The 18178-nt window shown below is 34.7% G+C and overlaps 1 long non-coding RNA gene across 1 annotated transcript in view; it reads left to right on the top strand.

The window, feature by feature from the left end:
- Positions 1-690: 690 nt before the first annotated feature.
- LOC134734624 (uncharacterized) overlaps positions 691-18178 on the top strand; it is a 119598-nt gene continuing 102110 nt past the window's right edge. Inside the window, exon 1 of the long non-coding RNA XR_010117754.1 lies at positions 691-752. This is a non-coding gene — a long non-coding RNA (uncharacterized lncRNA). The remainder of the gene's footprint in view (positions 753-18178) is intronic.

Raw genomic sequence — 18178 nt, 5'->3', positions numbered from 1 at the left:
TTTAGAAATATATCATTTTGGTGTTAAGTTGCATTACCCAAATGATTTAAAATGTTGAGCATAGCATGTGATTATTTGCCATTTATATCTTCTTCAGTGAAGTATCTGTTTAAATCTTTCACAATATTTTACTGGGTTGTTTGCTTTCTTATTACTGAGTTTATATTTCTCCAAGTCTGTATCATATTTCACTTTCCTGTCTTTCAATTAACAGTTTTAAATTTCCACTAAGTCCAATTTATCAATTTTTTTCTTTTATGGGTTATGCATTTAATATACCTAGGAAATCTTTACCTAAGCCAAGAGATGATTTTCTCCTGTGTTGTTTTTCTTGAACTTTTATAGTCTTGATGTATTAGGGTTCTCTGGAGGTACAGAACTAATAGGAGATATATATATATATCCTATATATATCCTATATATATATAATGAGTTTATTAAGTATTTATATATATATATATATAAAATATGAGTTTATTAAGTATTAACTCACATGAACACAAGGTCCCACAATAGGCTGTCTGTAAGCTGAGGAGTAAGGCAAGCCGGTCTGAGTCCCAAAACTGAAGAATTTGGAGTCCGATGTTTGAGGGCAGGAAGCATACAGCACAGGAGTAAGATGTAGACTGGGAGCCTAGACCAGTCTCGTCGTTTCACATTTTTCTGCCTGCTTTTTGTATTCTAGCTGTGCTGGCAGCTGATCAGATGGTGCCCACCCAGATTGAGGATGGGTCTGTCTTTCCCAGCCCACCGTAAGTAAATGTTAATGTTAATTAACATTAACACTTGAGTAATGTTAATCTCCTTTGGTAACACCCTCACAGACACTCACAGGATCAATACTTTGTATCCTTCAATCCAATCAAGTTGACAGTATTAACTATCACACTTGGGTTCCATATGGGCTATAGCTATTTTTTAGTTAATTTTTCCATAGTGTGGCGTATGAATTGAAGTTTATTTTTTGACATGTGGATATTCAATTATTTTAGTTCTATTCATTGAAAGGACTATCTTTTCTCCATTGAATTACCTTTGTCTCTTTGTCAAAAATTGATTAACCATGTAAGTGTGGTTCTGTTTCTAAATGCTCTATTTTGTTCCATTGGTATATTTGTCTATCATTACACCAATACCACACTGCCTTGAAATTTGTAATAATATCTTCAACTTTATAATGTCTCAAGATCTAGTAGTGTATGTTCTTCAACTTCATTCTTCTCCAAAGTTTGTTGGGCATTTCTAGTTTCATTGCATTTTCATATGAATTTTAGAATCAGGTTCTTAATTTCAATATTAAAAAATTATTCTTAAATTCTTATTAGGATTATATTGTCTATCTAGATATACAATGAAGATAATTAACATCTTAGCAAAATCAAGTATTTCTATCTATGAATCTACATTTCTCAATTTATTTATGTCTTCTTTAGCAATGTTTTCTAGGTTTTAATATCATTTACATCTTTTTGTATATATATCTTCATATTTCATTGTATGCTTCGTGACATAGATTTTTAATTTAATTTCAATTGCTTGGTGTTAATATATAAAAACACACTGATTTTGTGTATTGATCCTGTATCCTGCAACCTTCCTAATTAATTCACGTTTCTGTGGGATTTCCTACATAAACAACCATTTCATATGTGAGTAAGAAGTGTTTTACTGTTTCCTGTCCAATCTGGATGTCTTTTTCCTTTTTTTGTCTTATTTTACTATCTAAAGCCCTCAGTACAATTTTAAATATAAGTAATTATAGTACATATTCTTTCCTTGTCCCTGATCTTATGGGAAAAGCATTCAGTCCTTCATTATTAAAAATGATTATGATGTTAGATGTAGATTTTCCACAAATGGAATTTAACAGTTTGAATAAGTTTTCATCTATTCTTAGTTTGCTGAGTTTTTTTTATTATTATTACAAGTGGATATTGAATCTGCCCAAAGCTTTTTTTGGTCTATTGAGATAATTACATGATTTTTCATTTTTAGTCTGCTAATATAATGAGTTCTATTCATTGATTTTCAAATGTCAAGCCAAACTTGCATGCCTGACATAAATCCCATGTGGTCATGATGTATTTCCTTTTTCTATATTCTTGGATTAAATTTGTTAAAATTTGCAATAATAAAAATTGCACCTGTTTGTTAGATATATTGATCTGTAGGTTTGTTTTTTATTCTATTTGGTGTTGGTACTGGAATAATGCTGGCTTTACAAAATGCGTTCAAAGTATTCCCTTCTCTTCTCCTATGTACTTTTGAAGAGTTTTATTAAATTGGTATTATTTCTTCTATCAGTGGCCCAATAAAACCATCTGGGCTTATAGTTTTCTTTGTGAGAAGATTTTTAAATACATAACGATTCCTTAATTATATATAGGACTATATGGGTTACCTATTTCTTAGAGTAAACTTTCATAGTTTGTTACTTTGAATAAATTTGTCTATTTTATCTAAGTTGTCAGATTTATTAAGAGTAAGCTTTCCTAATTTTCCTTTGTGATCCTCTTATTATCTGTGAAATCTGTAGTGATGTCACTTCTTTCATTCATGACGTTAGTAATTTGTATCATCTAAGATTTTCCTGATCATGTAGTTAGGGGTCTATCAATTTTAGTGATCTGCTCAAACAGCTAGCTTTTGGTTTATTGATTTTTTTCTATTAAAATGTTTTAAATTGATTTTTACTCTGATAATCACCACTTTTCTTTATTCAGTTTACTTTGTTTTAATGCTTTCCTCCTACTTTCTTTAACTGAGGCTACTGATTTGAACCTTTCATTATTATTTCTAATTATGTGTTTTAGGATATAAATTTATTCTAAACATAACTTTTACTACATCCCACAAATTTTGATATACTCTGTTTTCATGTTTATTGATTTCAAAATAGTTCTAGTTTCCATTTTGATTTCATATTTGACCCATGAGTTATGTAGTATTGTGTTAATTAGTTTCAACTATTTGAAGATTTTCCAGAGATCGTTCCATTATTTACTTTTATTTACATTGTAATCAGGAAATATACTTTGTATGCTTTTAATCCTTTTAAGCTTTTTAACACTTGTTTTATTGCCTTGTGAATGACTTATCTTGGTAAATACCCTGTGTGCAATAGGGGGGAAAGTATATTCTGCTGTCTTGTGGTAGGATGTTGCTATGGTTTGAAAACTTAATCCCCAAATTCATATGTTGATTGGGGGGTAGAGACTTTGGAAGGTAATTAGGATACATAAGATCATCAGGGTGGGGGCCTCCATGATGGCACTGGTGACTTTCTAAGAGAGGCATTTGATCTGACACACACGTATGCTCTTGCCCTCTCACCACGTGATGCTTTCTGCCACGTTATGACACAGCAAGAAGTCTCTCAAAAGAGGCCAGTGCCATGCTCTTGAACTTCCTAGTCTCCAGAACCATGAGCTAAGTAAACTTTTTATTTCTTTATAAATTATTCAGTGTGGTAGTCTGTTATAGCAACAAATCAAACTAAGACAGCTGTATAATAAACATCAACTACATCTAGATTGTTGGTATGTTTTTCAAATCTTCTGTATCTTCACTTATTTTCTGCTTACTTGTAATCTCTATCTATAATTTCATGTTTATCTATTTCTCCTTGAAATTATATAGATTTTGTGTTATGTATAGCTGTTATTAGATATATAAATATTTAGGATCATTATATCCTCTTCATGATTTCACACTTATTATGAAATAGCTCTTTTATCCATGGTAATAATCTTTGCTCTAAGATCTACTTTGTCTGACATTTATATGGTCACTCCAAACTTCTTTTGATTGATGCTAGCATGATGTGCATACCTTTTTTCCATCCTTTACTTTTAATTGGCTTGTGTCTTTATGTTGAAAGTGTGTTTCTTATAGGCATAAACAAGACCTTATACTTTTATCCAATCTGATAATAGTCTTTGTCTTGTGATTGGAGCATTTAGACCAATCATCTTTAATGTAATTGTCTATTTAAAGTTGCACCTTAACTCCATCCTTTCCACCTCAGCCCAGGTACTCACAATGCCCCTTTCTGCTTGATTTTGTCTTTTGCTCTTATGAACATCTGATATAATTATTTTGTTCCACCCTCTGGGACTCTTTGCCATTTCTTGAACACAAGTTTTTGCCTCCTTTTGTATTTACTATTTCCTCTGCTTGAAAGATTCTTCTGCCAAATATCTATGGTTTGCTTGTTTCAGTCTTTCTTCAAATGTCACCTTTCCCATGGGATCTTCATTGATTATTATATTAAAAATTAAATATTCACTTGATGTAAAACATTATCCATATTATGTATGGACTTGAAAATACCTAAGTTTTATGTTTCCCTCTAGCACTCTATTTCGTGGAGGCAGAACATTTCTTAGGATTCAAGAAGTAACTATAGCAGCTGGGCGTGGTGGCTCATCCTTGTAACTCTAGCACTCTGGGAGGCCAAGGTGGTAGAATCCCTTCAGCCAAGGAGTTTGAAACCAGCCTAGGCAATATAATGAGACCTCATCTCTATGAAAACTTTAAAAATTTGCAGAGTATGTGGTACGTGCCTGTAGTCTCATTCATTTGGGAGGCTGAGGTGGGAGGATCACTTGAGCCCAAAAGGTCAAGGCTGCAGTGAGCCACGATTGTGCCACTATACTCTAGCATGAGCGACAGAGCAAGACCCTGTCTAAAACCCCCCTCCAAAAAAAACCAGAAAACAAAAAAAAAAGAGAAGAAGAAGAAGAAACCATATATCTAAGGATTCGAAATTGATGTCACAAGTCTATATGGAACAAAACTGAGAGCTCTTGGTAACTTGTCCCCCAAAAACTTCATTAATCTTATTTTGCATACAATCCTATCGACTGCACTGCCCAGCTTTCAGTCCCACAGCAAAGTAGAAAATGCAATGTAGTCAGAAAATATGTTTTTATAAGTCAGCACCCTGACAGGGGACAGGGACTAACATATGTTTATTTTGCGCTATGCATGAGACCCATCATTTAATCTTTATTATATTTCTGTTAAGTGGGTTATGGCGATCATTTTACAGATGAAGAGATTGAAATTAGAGAGTAATTGATCCCAAAATCAAAAGCTGGGATTTGAATGCAACTTCCTCTTCCTCCTAAGCCTATCTTTTTGCACCCACACTGTGCTGCTTCACTGTCAGCTGAAGTGACAACTGATGGTCCATGAGTAAGGGAAGAATATAACCCAGAGACAAATATTCAGAGACTGATAGGACCCCAGACCATCCTGCATACCACAATCAGTGTTGAGGACATCATCTCTGGATAGCACACACAGTCATTAATGTTCATAATGATAAAACCAAGTCATCAAAAAAGATTAATTACATTCCATCCACTCTGTTTAAGAAGGCAGGGAAGTGTGAAATCCATTTTAGAAAGATTTCCATCAAAAATGATTAAAATTTTCAGCTATCCAGAATGATTCATTCCCTCGGGTTTCCACATAGCCAAATATGTAAATGAAAAAGCAAAAATATTGCCCATTTCCCACAAAACAAAACAAATAAGCAAACCACACAAAAAAAGATACAGAAAGGACTCAACCAAATTGAGGACTGGATATTCCTACAGTGCATACTAGGATATATACTTAAGCTGATAAGCATTCATTTTTTCCTAGCTTCTATCCGTTCTCACTGGTCAGGTGTCCATCTGAATAATTGGTGCCCCGGCCAGAAAGATTTTAATTGTTTTGATTATTTCTTCTGCTGTACAATATTTTAGGGATGGGTAAATATATTCCCCATAGTCCTGAGCACATAGTTGGAATGATTAAGACTGCTTCACTCACAGACCTTCAAAATCCCAACTTTGCTTCAAATATGAAAGAGAGGTTGTTTTGGCACTATAGAAGTGAAGCTGAACATTACTTTATTTGAATTTTACTTATAAAAACAAGAAAGAAAAGTACTTATCTCAGTCTAGTGCCTGGCATGTGGTAAATATTCAATAAATGTTGGTTAAAAGAATCTTTTCTGTCCACCAGTAGAAAAATAGTTAAGTAAATTGTGTTAAATCATGATGCATCTAGGTAATGAAATGACATATTCTTATTTCAAATAATAACCTGACAAATGCTGACATGGTTTTTTTTTTTCACCTCTGTATCCTTATCTCCTAGAAGAATTCTTGGCATCTAATAAGCTCTCAATAAATATTGATTGAAAGAATAAATGAATAAATGAAACATAAAATTAATGAACAAGTGGTAAAACTATTTATTGATATAATTATATTGTAATATAATTTTTGGGGGGATATGCATGTAACTGAATCAAGAAATATCTGAAATGTTACACAGTACTTTATTACTGGTAGTTATTCTGGTAAATGTAGGGGACTTATGAGAGATTCTCATGTTTTACTTTATTTATATAATATTTAAATGTTCACAACATACATATATTACTTTTATAATTAACAAAGTTTGTGCCATAACTATCACAAAAAATGTCTTATTACATCAGATAATCTGGTAGTTAGGTGTTCATTATAGAAGTAAAAAAATAAGATGATATTAGGTGCCCACAATGTAGAACATTGCACAGAATGAATGCGGATGGAGCCAGAAACAATCTCTCAGTATTAAAAAGCCTTAACTCAGCAGGGGGTAAAGAGGTGTGAAAAATTAACTGAAAAAGAAACCATACAAAATATGGTTTCCTTTCCACAGAGAGGAGGATGGATGGAGAGTAACCGATTAATGGCTATGGGGTTTCCTTTTGGGGTTATGAAAATGTTTTGGAACTAGATAAAGGTGGTAGTTACACAACGTTATGAATGCCACTTAATTGTTCACTTTAAAATGGTTAAATATATATATTTATATATTATATATGTAAATTTTTATTTTCATTTGGTAAATTATATATATGTGTATGTATGTGTATACACGTGTGTATATATGTGTGTGTGTATGTGTATATTTCATCATATATATATATATGATGAAATAAAACAAAGATAAATAAAGGCCCTAAAAAACATCCAGGCCGAGGATGGGGATACTCTTAACTGGGATAATTTGCAAAATAAAGAAGGGGCAAAGCCTGATTGTAATCATCAGATTCAATTCTCAGCTAAATAAATTCTAGCATCTATGTTAACAGCAGGTACTTTTCAATTGATATTACCTTTTAGAGCAAGGTAACGAAGGAAAAAGCATCAAATTCTAATGCCAGCTAGATAGAACACGTGCTGCCATGCCAGGCAATGAGCTCCTCACCGGTAGACACCGTATGTTCTTCGTCTTTGTATCCTCAGCTCTCAGGCATAGTGCCTGATGTCATGGATAACTAATGTTGAATGAATGATAGTTTAACAATGGATTAATGCTGGAATTAAATGGCCCTTAGATCTAAGAATGGCTTCCTTTCTAGCAGGGCCTTCTACCCATGCAGACATCCAAGAATTAATTAGAAAGCTTATGGAAAGGCATATTCCTGGGCTGTACCTCCAGATATTCCGGTTTGGTAGGTCTCAGGTAGGGCCTGGAAATCTGTTTCACGAAAGGTTCTCAGGTGGTTTGATGTACGTGTTCTGTGGATCACAATTTTAGTAACCAGCTTTAACCTCCATCTCCTGATGCCAGCTATCTTCCCTAATTTTTGGCAGAAATTGAAGCTCAGGGCTGGAGATGGACAATGTCTTTTTCTACAAGGAAGTATGAAATAAGTAGCCAGTTGGAGTTTTTCCAGATATGTGTATATATATTCAATATAAGAAGAACATTATAATAACCGGAACTGTCCAGAAAGCAAAAATGACTTGTGGTGTTACGAGCTTTAGAAACATTGACATGGTTGAAGAGAGCGTCTCTTGGGTGTCATATAATACATTCTCTGGCACTAAGAGGGATTTCACTTGATTGGCTCCTAGGGTTCCTTCCAACTCAGACTCTGATTCTCTGATGAAACAGGTTGGGGGCAGAAGAGGCAGATAATGCATGTACATTTAACCACTTTGAAAAATGTGGATTTCTATAAAAATGTGAAATATTGTTTTCATTATTCATGATTTGGGGCAGTATCTAACATCATTTTTGGAAAGTTTCTGATCTTCATTTCTATTTTCATGAGAATGTTTAATAAGAGAATATTATACACAAATAGGTGAGTTTGGGAAATTTGAATTTTATTTCTAAAATATACCAGGTATGATTTTTTTTCAGGACCTATTTTGTGTTTAATTTTAATAATCTTATTTTTTCTGACTTTGAAATGAATAAAGTCTCATAGTAGAAAGTTTGCAAAATTCAGAGAAGTTAAAGAAGACAACAAAAGCTATATTATCTTACTACTGAGAGGTAATCTCTATTAGCATTTTGAACTATTTCTGTTTCCCTTCCACCCAAATACACACATATACAAACACAACATTTTATGGTTGGCATTTTACTGTTATTTTATATACTCCTTGAAAACATGTTCTTAATCAATAGCAAACTATTTCATTAACAGACGTATTAATGACAGCATAAAATGGCCATTATGTCAAGTTTGATGTTGTCCAACAGAAAACTGAACTCAGGAGTCCATATTGCCATCTTCAAACTGAAGCAAGCCAAACAAAACAAAACAAAATAACTGTTTTTTTAATTTGATTCCTATCTTTGCAAATTTAGATTATTTCCACTTTTCTATCATAATAAATATGTAGTGAAAGTGCTTGTACATGGAACATTGATTTACCTGTATGTCTTTAAGATGGAGTCTCAGGTATGGCAATTGTGGTTTAAGCCCTGTGAACATTTGTAGACATTCAATGCACATTTTCAAAGGGCTTTACAGGAAGGTTTCACCAAATTATGCTTCCACTAACTAAGGATGAGATCTCTTTCACTGCATGGTGGCAAGCGTTAAGTATTAATAAAAATAAAGCAGAAAACTTTCCCATCAAACTTAATGGACAGAAATTTGAAATCTTGTTTTCACTTGCTGATCAATAGTAAAGTGAATATGTTTGCAGATTCATATACCTCATGTGTCTTTCTTCCTTTAATGTTCTGGGTTTTAATTCTATAGTTTTCCATTTCTTCACCTAAGGCACAACTGCGGTGAAGTTTCAACTTCAAAATTCTTCTCAATGTTTTGTAGAGAAAAAAAAGGAATTGAGAATGAAAATATTTTAAAGAAGACACAATTACCAAGTTATTTTAATGTTTTTATTATTGAAATTTAAAAACATTTGTGACATTACGTGGTTCTTGCAGAGCTATGAATGGTGACTTTTTTTCTTAAGGAAAATAATGTGACAATAAATATGCATGACTTTTTCAACTGCATCGAAAGAACTTTGTAGTAATAAATATAAAATTTTCACTACCTATTCCAAAATTTTGTTTTCAATAAACCAAAAGGTTTAGTCAGATAGAAGTAATTCCAGGTAATGTTTTATTTCTATAATTTAAAAAACAACCACCTCAAATTTGACAAGTTTTCGTCAACTTCTACAATAATCAGAAGGTCCTATAGAGATTACTTATAAAATCATGACTTTACTATGTGATATTTGTTGCCACCTGACAGCTTTGGGACTTGTCCTTGAAACTACGTCTCTTGTCTGGGTAACTACCAACAGGTTATTGGAGATGCCTGGCTTATGAATATGAGCCCACTCTACAAGGCATCATACAGTCACAAAATTCTGAATTTCATATACAGTGGTCCCTCTTATCCATGGTTTCACTTTCTGAGGCTTTAGTTACTCAAAGCCAAATATGGTCCAAAAATATTAAACTGAAAGTCCCAGAAATAAACAATTCACAAGTTCTAAATTGTGCATGATTCCTAAAGCTGATGAAATCTCATGCAGTCTATCCCGCCAAGTTCTCCTTTCGTCCAGTGTATCCATGTGAGACATGCTACCTGCCCATTAGTCACTTAGTAGCCATCTAGATGATCAGACTGACTGTCACCATATCTCAGTGCTTGTGTTCACGTTCCCCTTATTTTACTAAATAATGGTTCTAAAGTGCAAGAGTAGAGATGCTGGCAATTTGGATATGTTAAAAAGAAGCCATAAAGTGCTTCCTTGACTTTTCTAAAAGGTAAAAGTTCTCAACTTAATAAGGAAAGGAAAAAAATCATATGCTGAGGTTGCTAAGATCCATAGTAAGAATGAATACTCTATTTATGAAACTGTAGAAAGAAAAATAAATTTGTGCATAGTATATATAGGGCTGGGTACCGTCCTCAGTTTCAGGCATCCACTGGCAGTCTTGAAAAGTATCCCATGAAGATAAGAGGATAGTAGTTTTCCTCAATTAAGCTTTTCTTATAAAATAAAACATTTGTTATAATAAGTAACATAAATAAAATCATGCGCTACATAACAATGTCAAGACAGACTATATATATGTTGGTGGTCAGAACAATAGGCTACATCATATAGCCTACGTGTATAGTATGCTCTACCATCTAGGTTTGTGTAAGTATGCTCTATGATGTTCACACAAAAATGAAATTGCCAAGCGATGTATTTCTCTTAACTCATGCTCTAGTTGTTAAGCGATACACAATTACACATGGCTAAATTTTAACATTTCCAAGTCTATTAGAACAAGAATACAATTTTGGAGCAAGATTTAAATGAGCACAACTTTCTAGGTACTGCATTTTCAATAAATTTTACCCTAATTTATTATATTGAAGCTACTTTGTTTTAGAAAATAAACTTCTTTCTTTCCTTTGTAATGCTTCAGGTGCTGAAAATTTTTTGGGTTATACTCAGTTTCCTAAAAGTAGCACTACAGTAATTTAGCTTGAACCTTGTCATATGACATCGTGCCTTGTTTTACCACTGGTACTCACATTTCACTGCTTTGTGTCTTTTACTGTCTTGCACAAGGCAAAAAAAAAAAAAAAAAAAAAAATGCTTTCTTCTCAATTTTTTTTTCTCCACTTTTCATGGAAAGATGTAAAATGACAAAAAACATGGGAAGTAAAAAATGATTTCTATTAAACAAAATTTTCCAATTATTTTTTACTCTTCTGTTAGTTTTTATATCAAAAGTGTAGACTATGATTCAAAATGTGCAAAAGAATTGCTGCCACTTATTTTTTATGACTAGTCTGAACTTTTAAATCCCACTATCCCATTTGAGTATTGGGGAGTACAAACTTAAACTTGGTAAGAAATCCCAGACTTGTGCATTTAAAACAAAGTACTTTGAATAAATATTCAGCTAATTTACAGTCTAGCTTCTTAGTCATCTCCTCCCTTTCCTATTATTCAAGATGGTACCTGGATTCATGGAAAAGCTTTTGTGTCCTACTTGCAAAGAGGAAGAAGGGTTTCAAGCTGTCCTTCACATCTTTGCTGGTCTATGATGTGACAAAAGCAGTCTGGTCTCCTCCAGTCATTAGGCATCTGACACTAATGGCCACCAAATTGTTGCTGATACTGCTTTTTGCCAGGGAGCAGTGGAGAAGGATAGGCATTGTGATATGGCTGAAATTTATGTCTGGTGAACTTTAAGGAAATGTCTAGCTCAAGTTTCACCGGCCTACTCAGTTCTCGATTGTGCATAACTCTGGTCAGCCTCCTTTCATCCGCTCCTAGCCTCCCCGCGGTGGTCCTGTTGAAGGTCCATTGTGTCTCAATTCTGCCTTCCCGTGCCTCCTGGATCCATAACACAACTTGTAGATCTCTTCCACACTGCCACTTTCTCTGCCTCAGCACGCCATGCTGCCCTTTCTCCTCCTTAAAGGTTGCCCTAAGGCCCATGTGAGTCACTCTGTGAAGACTCTTCTCAGGTGCTCTCCGATTAATGACAGGCCAGAAATTTCTAAAAACACCCTAGGTGATATGGCGTGGTTATCATCATGTTGGCCTGAGGTATTTCTTTTCAGAGGTCTGTAATTTTTCTTTTTCTTTTTCTTTTTTTTAAATTTTTTGAGACGGAATCTCACTCTGCCGCCCAGGCTGGAGTGCAGTGGCACAATCTCGGCTCACTGCAAGCTCCGCCTCCCGGGTTCACGCCATTCTCCTGCCTCAGCCTCTCCGAGTAGCTGGGACTACAGGCGCCCGCCACCGCGCCCGGCTAATTTTTTGTATTTTTAATAGAGACGGGGTTTCACCGTGGTCTCGATCTCCTGACCTCGTGATCCGCCCGCCTCGGCCTCCCAAAGTGCTGGGATTACAAGCGTGAGCCACCGCGCCTGGCCAGAGGTCTGTAATTTTTCTGAGCAACGCCCCGAAACATCAAGTACTAAGAATTTTTCAAACCTATCTGAGTTTCAGACCCCACTTTTCTTCCCATATGCATTTTCCTGAGGGGAAAGCCAGGACACTCCATTTGAATTCTCGCCTCATTTCCCTTGAATTCTCTCAGAACTGCTATCAGTACTATACCTTATGTTTTCTTTTGGGCAAAGTTGATCTTTCCCTACATCAAGTTCTTTTTCTTCTTTACACTAAAAGCATATTTTCATACCTCGAAGGCTTAATCTGGGTATGTAAGAAGTTCTTGGAATTTAGAAATCTTCTTTCTTTTGTTTCTTTTTTTTTCTTTTTTTTTTTTTTTTTTTGACGGAGTCTCACTCTGTCCCCCAGGCTGGAGTGCAGTGCAGTGGCACGATCTCGGCTCAGTGCAACCTCCGCCTCCCAGGTTCAAGTGATCCTCCTGTCTCAGCCTCCCAAGTAGCTGGGATTACAAGCATGCTCTTGCACCCCTGGATTTTTTTTTTTTTTTTTTTTTTTTTGTATTTTCAGTAGAGATGGCGTTTTGCCATGTTAGCTAGGCTGGTCTCAAACTCCTGACCTCAAGTTATCCGCCTGCCTCGGCCTCCCAAAGGCGTGAGCCACCACACCCAGCCAGAAAACTTCTTTCTGTTGCCAGGAATCCTGATTCACAAGACTTTTGTCTTACTAAACACTGATTTAAGAAGAAAAAAAAAAGACTTTCTTGAACAATGACTTTTTTCCTCTTTGTGTTCCTGCTTTAATAATCTAAATCCTGCCTGAGATAGTGGATGCCTCTGGCTGAATAAGGGGAGGGTCAACTAATTTATTTCAAAAAATCTTATCCTTGTTATAGTCGAAACTGCTGATATTGATAAATTACTTTTATCTTTCAGTTATTTCCAAATTCATTTATTAGAGGAGCCATTCCTTTTCTTGAGAAGCTACTTTTTAAAACAAAGTGTTTTAAAAGATATACTACAGTTTATCTTCAGTTACACAATAGCTTCCATGTATTATTATCCTTAAGATTTCCATAAAAATCTGTTCATTTGTTTTTATTTCAATACAATTCAACAAGCATCAGTTAATACTTGTTTTAAACTAGCCTCCAATTCTGCGTACCATATAGAGAAGAGAGGTTTATAACAGGAATAAACAAGGTCATAGCTCTTCAAATGTAAGTAACAAAATGCATACACTAAATAGTCAGAATAAAATGGAAGACTAAGAAATGTGTCCACATGCGTGTATTGCTTGAAATAGTTACTTGATAGATATTTATTGTTCTATATTATTTCTTGTACAGGCAAAAAGGTGTAGGTTATCTGAGTAACCTGAAAATAATGTATGTCAGGGAAGACTGTTCCAGGCAAGAAGAAAACAACATGGGGAATGACTGGGGAAATAAGCATTGTAGGTTCAGAGGACAACTCTGTTATGTAAAGATTTAAATTGAATGAAGACCACAAGTCATTCTAGAAAAATGTATTTTTTCAGATATTTGTTCTTGGCATTGCCTTCCTTTTTCCCCCTACCCCCGTATTTTTCATAAAGCAAATGCTTTGTCATATTCTTCCTCTTCAGTGACTGATACTGGCTCATTCCACTGCTTCTGTTTGCTTGGTCACAGCTGTCCGTGAAACTTTCTTCTCCCCAGTGGTCTGACTAAGCGAGGCTCATAGCTCATAACAGGCAGCCCAAGGGTTAGCCCTGATGGGGCCGCACATTTCTGACTTTGGAATAAAGCCATTCTTGCTACTAGTGAGGCTTACAAGGGTTTGTTTTTCTTCTAATATTGCAGCTAAATTTCCATTGAAATAATAATAACTCAAAAAAAGAGATGCTATTCTTTCATCTTTTCTTATTCCTTTCACTGCCAAGTTTATTGGAGAAATGAGAATATGCATACATTGCTAAAACTCTCTCTCAGTCCACAACTCTACTGAAACTGCTTCCTTCAAGGTTCCGGTGGCCTAAAAAGACCCATCTCAATGATTATTTCAATTTAATTCTCCTTGACCTCATAACCATCCTTGACACTTTAACCATATCCTCTTAAAATGTTTTTTTCTTGGTTGATAGAATGTAGGACTCTTCTGATTTGCCTCATATCTCTCCAGACTATTCTTTTTCTGCCTCCTCTTGCTTTCTAAATACAGCTATTTTCTAAAATTCTGTAATTATCTCCAGTGTTTCTCTCTTTGCATTCTCTCTGTAAGTAATTTTATGTACTTTGAGTATTATTTCTATGCAGACAACCCTTAAACATAAATACACACACACACACACACACACACACACACACACACCCCTCTCTCTCTCCAACTGCCTTCTCCACTGGACTACAATCCAGAATTTCTGACTTTTTGCTGAAAAATGCCATTTAGGAGCTCCCACCAATCACTTTAATTTTAGCTTTAAATTCAAAGCTGAAGTCCCTGACACCCTTCTCAGATCTCCTCCTCTTCACTTCCTGCGAATGCTTCTAGGAGTGTTGTGCTGGAGCTGGCTCACACCAGCTTCTGAGGGCTTATGGTTTGCATCTCTCCCCAGCCTAGAAGTCAGCCATGTGGGGGGTATTTACACCACAGATAATGGCAAATGCTACAAATCAGGGGTTTCTTTTCTTTTCTAAAGGCTGATTTTTGAACATTTTTCTAGCACACCACTGAATACTGTCATACCACCCTCCCAGTCACCCTGAGTCTGAAACTTTGGAAGTAATTTTTTTTCCCTCATGTCCTAAATCCATTCAGGGTCAAATCCTTTAATTTTTAGATCAGTCCAAACCTTACCACCTCCATTACTCCTGGACTAATTCTTACCAGATTGCTCTCCAGTGCTTTCTTTATCACTAATCCACTGGGCAAATGCTGGTAAATTAATCTTCTTAAGGACCAGCTCGGACTATAATCAGAAGTTTTCAGTGATTCTCCTTGCTGACCAAGGTTAAGAGTCATTAATTCTCAGTAAAGATCAGCCATAATCTGGCTCCCACTCCCACTGTAGCGTGTCTCTCAGTATTCCTGTCACAGACCTCAGAATCCTGAGCTCCTAGCTTGTACCTGAATCATAAACAGTACTTTGCAAAATTTGGAGGATGAAACTTTTCAAATGACTAAATAGAGGCCTTCTTGATCTTGTGTCTATTTTTTTTCCTTGATGCCCCTCCTTTGTCACTTCCACACACTAAATCTTATCTCTATGTCAAATTTCAGCCCAAAGCCAACTTCTTCTGTCAAACTATCTTTTTTCATCTTCTGAGGACCCATCCTAGAGTGTTTTACTTTCATAGTAGGATTTATTATTCTCTGCCTTTTATTAAGATTTCCAGTGAATATGCTATATTCCATTTAAAATAAATGGGCTAGGGCACAATGAATTTCTTCTTGCATCTAATGGTCATGCAATCAAAACATGTTGACTCATTTGATATGGAGAACACCTGAGATTTATACAGCATATTTCCTTTCAAAATTACCTAGTACCCTCTCATTTTTTCACGTTATAATGAAGGAAGAAATTAGACATTTTCTCTGATTTGTAATATTACTCATTGAGAAATTGAGGACTACTGTTAAGATTACATTTATCTCTGGATCTTCAGATTTCCCACCTCTGCAACATTGTTCCCGATGATGCATGCTCTTGCTCTTTACATTCTAGGCAGAGTTTATATGGCTGGATGATTGTTTCTCTGGATATTAAAGGGAAGATATGAAGGGATATTTAGACTACAAACTGTATGAGGACAGAGCCCAAGTCTGTCTTATTCTCCAAAAAAACCCCAACACCCAGCTTGGCTCAACATTATGTCATTAAATCAATGAACCACACTGCCTGTGTTTTTATCAACACCATAGATAGAAAGATGAACACTGTTCCTACTACTATTTTGCAAGTTTATAGTAGTCACCCCTTATCCATGCGGGACACATTCCAAGACCCCCAGTAAATGCCTGAAATTGCAGATAGTACCAAACTTTATATATACTATGCTTTTTCCTATACATACATACCTAGGATAAAGTTTAATTTATAAATTAGGTACAGTAAGAGATCAACAACAATAACACAAATAAAATAGCACAATTATAACAATATATTGTAATAAAATTTATGTGACTGTGAATGTGACTATTCAAAATATCTTATTGTATTGTACTCACCTATTTTCAGACCATGGTTGACCAAGGGTAACTGAAACCATGGGAAGTGAAACCGTGGATAAGGGGAGACTTCTGTATTTTCAAAAGTTTATTTTTCCAAGTTACAAGATCACTGTTTTGTAGATTAATAACTTTTTCCCCGAGGGCTTTACTGGTTTATTTATTTACAGACTTTGACTATAGCTTGGCAGATAGCATCAGCAACTGAGCACAGAGAAAGAGTAATTGGGCACTGTTTTAAAATTTACTGATGACCTCTTAGAGCAGTAATACTTTAACATGGGCAGTTTGAGTAACTTCCTTAAATTTGTTTTATCCTTGTTTGTCTGTTACATGATGGCTGACATCCTTAAGTCCTTAAGTACATAAGGTTATAGCTAGTGACTGTTGAATATATTCATCTTGTTCTAAATAGACTTACTTTGTTCTAATTCTAGAGAGTTTTGGTTGTCGGTGTTTTTGTTTGTTTGTTTGTTTGTTTGTTTTCCTATTTTTGTTTGTTTTTTAACATTGGTCTGAGAGATTTCTTTGTTGTTTTACTCTCTGATCTGGAAATAGCTCCACTAGCAAAAACTAAATATCTCTTCAAAATGTACGTACACAGACTGGTTGACGATACCATTGTTAAACCATAGGACAGATACTGTAATTTAAAGAATATCACCATAGGCCAAAATGCAAAATGAGAAAAGGCATTTCTGAATCTCATGAAGGTTATAGATAACACGTCAGGGCTTAAACAGAATTGGTGAACTATTAATATTTCTTTTATATCTACTAGTATATATTACTTTGCTTCTCTCAAAGCAGCATATTTTTATTAAATATTAGTATTTTGTCTGCAGTTGATTGCTTTAATTTTTGTTACACTACATTCCTCACTGCAATACTTATGATGAAATCCCTGGGTCTACTAAATATACCTCTCTCATGTTAGGTTTTAATGTGCTCTATTCCTCTTGTGTAGCTAATAATTATTGGATTTGGGCTTACAAAAGCCTTTTAAAGTGCAGCTTCCACAAACTTTTTTTTTGGTATTGTGTTAAAATGAAATAGTCAGGCCCATTAACACATCTGATAATCTGTTTCGAGATATATGATTCTAAAATATGAATGTTAAAAAAGCATTAATTTAGCTTTACTCCTTTCATTTCTATGTGTAATATTTTCTCAGACTAGTGTGGTTGGCAGACTGTTGTTTAAACCAGTCAATGCAAATTAGCCTTGTAATTTCCTTGGTACTAAAAGTTTTGCTTTTGCTCACTTAATCTGTACTTGAGTAATTATTCTTCAGGCTGGTTGTTTTGTGTTCCTATTAAGGAAAGAGGAGTCAGAAGAGTGGTAAATATAATCATTATCATATACTTCAAATATCGGTGTTAAATGATGCTTTTTTTTAACATTAGTTTAACATAAAGTTTGTAGAATACTGAATGTTGTCTTTGAAAGTGCTAAACTCTCTATATTTTAATAAATTTCTTGGAAATTAGTGAATAATTAAAACTTTCAACACATATAATAGTAAATATTTTTAAAAATACTGCAGAAATTTATCTCCATGGCTAATGACCACACACCAGCTAAATTTCATAACAGTGTAGGAGGAATGTATAAGTTTATAAATGATATGAATTATATTTTCATTGCAGAAAAATGATTTGTAAATTCAATAAGTCCTTAGGCCTTGTTAATGATGATAATAATAATGACCAAAAACAGACATTATTATTGAATGCTACCATCTGCCAAATTCTTAAAACCCTAAATACATATGATTATTTACTTTAT

Source organism: Symphalangus syndactylus, chromosome 12 (assembly GCF_028878055.3).
Source record: "Symphalangus syndactylus isolate Jambi chromosome 12, NHGRI_mSymSyn1-v2.1_pri, whole genome shotgun sequence".
Taxonomy (NCBI): Eukaryota; Metazoa; Chordata; class Mammalia; order Primates; family Hylobatidae; genus Symphalangus; species Symphalangus syndactylus.
This window is presented reverse-complemented; position numbering and strand designations above follow the sequence as displayed.